The sequence below is a fragment of the Cherax quadricarinatus genome, chromosome 66 (assembly GCF_038502225.1).
Source record: "Cherax quadricarinatus isolate ZL_2023a chromosome 66, ASM3850222v1, whole genome shotgun sequence".
NCBI classification, from domain to species: Eukaryota; Metazoa; Arthropoda; class Malacostraca; order Decapoda; family Parastacidae; genus Cherax; species Cherax quadricarinatus.
Genome location: NC_091357.1, coordinates 24,119,410 through 24,121,644, shown reverse-complemented (window position 1 = coordinate 24,121,644; position 2,235 = coordinate 24,119,410). Strand labels below are relative to the sequence as shown.

The 2,235-nt window shown below is 41.4% G+C and overlaps 1 long non-coding RNA gene across 1 annotated transcript in view; it reads left to right on the top strand.

The window, feature by feature from the left end:
* LOC138854679 (uncharacterized) overlaps positions 1-2,016 on the top strand; it is a 365,248-nt gene extending 363,232 nt beyond the window's left edge. Inside the window, exon 3 of the long non-coding RNA XR_011393873.1 lies at positions 1-2,016. This exon is cut by the window's left edge and continues 1,242 nt beyond it. This is a non-coding gene — a long non-coding RNA (uncharacterized lncRNA).
* The last annotated feature ends 219 nt before the right edge of the window (positions 2,017-2,235 follow it).

Genomic DNA, 2,235 nt, shown 5'->3' with positions numbered 1-2,235 from the left:
GGTTAAACATGTCAGAAGAAATTGCAGTAGAAGATCCACCATGTGATTAAGTTTTTAATTTATTGTCAATGTTTTCCTAATGTTTTCTATGTCATTCTGCCATACAGCCTCTCCTCACTTAGCAATGTACTCGTTTACTGACGACTCGGACTTGCGATGGGCTCTCTGGCCAGTATGCATACCTAAATAATGTATATTAGAGCTTATTTCCTCTATTCTGTTTGTTATAATATACAGTACACTACTGTATATTATAACAAACTTCCTCTGTACGCCTTTAGCTGGTTAATATGAAATCTTTTGAGTGATTTTCTTTTGCCAGGGATCCGAATTACGTAGTTGACATCGTTCTCTTTCTTCACTACCTCATATGGACCTAAATAATGGGGTAATAACGAATGTCCAGGAGTCAATCTTTGTATCAACACTAGGTCTTCAGGTTCAAATGATCGAGGCTTTGAGCGTTGATCATACAAATGTTTCATTTTGACTTGAGCCTGTCCTAGATTTTTAATGGCAAATTCCCTAGAGAGGGCTAACCGCTCTCTCATCGCCACTATGGATGCTTTTAATGTAGGCTCAGTTTGTCTTGTCCAGGTATCTCGTAGTACTGCCATCGGGCCACGAACCTCGTGTCCATAGATAACTTCGAAAGGAGAAAAACCGGTATTCTCCTGCTCGCTTTCCCTAATGGCAAATAATAAGAAGGGTATACCTTCATCCCAGTCTTTTGTGGTCTGTTCACAGAAGGCACGTAACATTGATTTCAAGGTCTGGTGAAACCTTTCCAGCGCCCCTTGAGACTGTGGGCGATAACTCGTGGAGTACACTGAGTTCACTCCTAGACCAGACAAGGCTTCTTTAAATATTTTAGATGTGAAATTTCTACCCTGGTCCAACTGGATCTCTCGGGGAATGCCCACCTGGGCAAAGAACTTTACTAGGGATCAAACCAACACTCGGGCTGTGATTTTTCGCAGAGGGATAGCCTTGGGATACCGGGTGACTGTATCCATTATTGTGAAAAGATATTGGTTGCCTTGTCTAGTCTTGGGCAACGGGCCCACACAGTCTATTATGAGGTGGGAAAATGGTTCCCCAGACACAGGAATTGGGATTAAAGGAACGGGCCTGGGGACATGGGCGGTTTTACCGGCCACTTGACATACGACACTCTTCTACATAATTTACTATGGTGTCATACATTTTTGGCCAAAAAAAGTATTTCTTGATTTTTCCTAAAGTCTTTTTAATGCCTAGGTGCCCACCTTGGGTACTGCCATGAGCAAATTCAAGAACTAGGTCACGGAATGCTTTAGGCAACACAAGTAGGTCTCTGTGTAAATTCAGTCTCTTGATGACCACTTTCTTTTTTAGGATACCTGAACTGTCCACAAAATAGCAGTTTTCTTTTATCTTAATCAGTTCCTCGGGTACTGCCGTTTTTCTACAAGTTTCTAACTCAGGATCATCCATTTGTGCCTGGATCAAGTCCTCTTTTCCCCAGTTTCTGGCCTGAGGAATATTTATATTAGGTACTTTCGTGATAGGATACGGCTTGGAGGTGTCAGGTTGATTCATATCACTAAATAATAATCCTATCCCCATATCATCATTACTATTGGGTGAAGGGGTAACCCTCTCTGAACGAGACATTGCCCGTGTTATCACATTAAGAGGGAATAAGGACGTTCCTTGCTTGGAAACTTCTAGAGTATAATTATCATCTGAAGTGTTAAGGAACACTATGGGTTCAGCACATATTCCTTTATGAAATATATCATTTCCTATTAATAAATCTACATCGTCAATGGGAAAGTGTCCTGGGGATAATCCCACTGTGATCCATCCGTTATAATAACAAGTTTTCAAAAAGACTCTACACAAAGGAGCTTTGATTAGAGCGCCTCCATAGGCTTTTAACAGAACTTCCAACTGGGGAACATCATTCTCACTTGTAGGTAACACTCCCTTTCTCAGTAACATAATGTAAGAACCAGTGTCCCAAAATGTGTTAATGTCTAACCCAACTTGCCCTTTTGAATAATAAGGAGCCATTGCCTTCTTCATGAGATTCACCAGAGTTCCGATATCTAGTCATCGGCGCGGGTGATTCTCAGAAGGAGAAGTCAACCTCGCCTCACTAGATTTTTGGCTATCACCAGTCGAGTGAGTAATCATTTGAGTGGGATATGTTCTTCCGTAGTCCTTCTGGTCATTATTCCTCTTAAAACA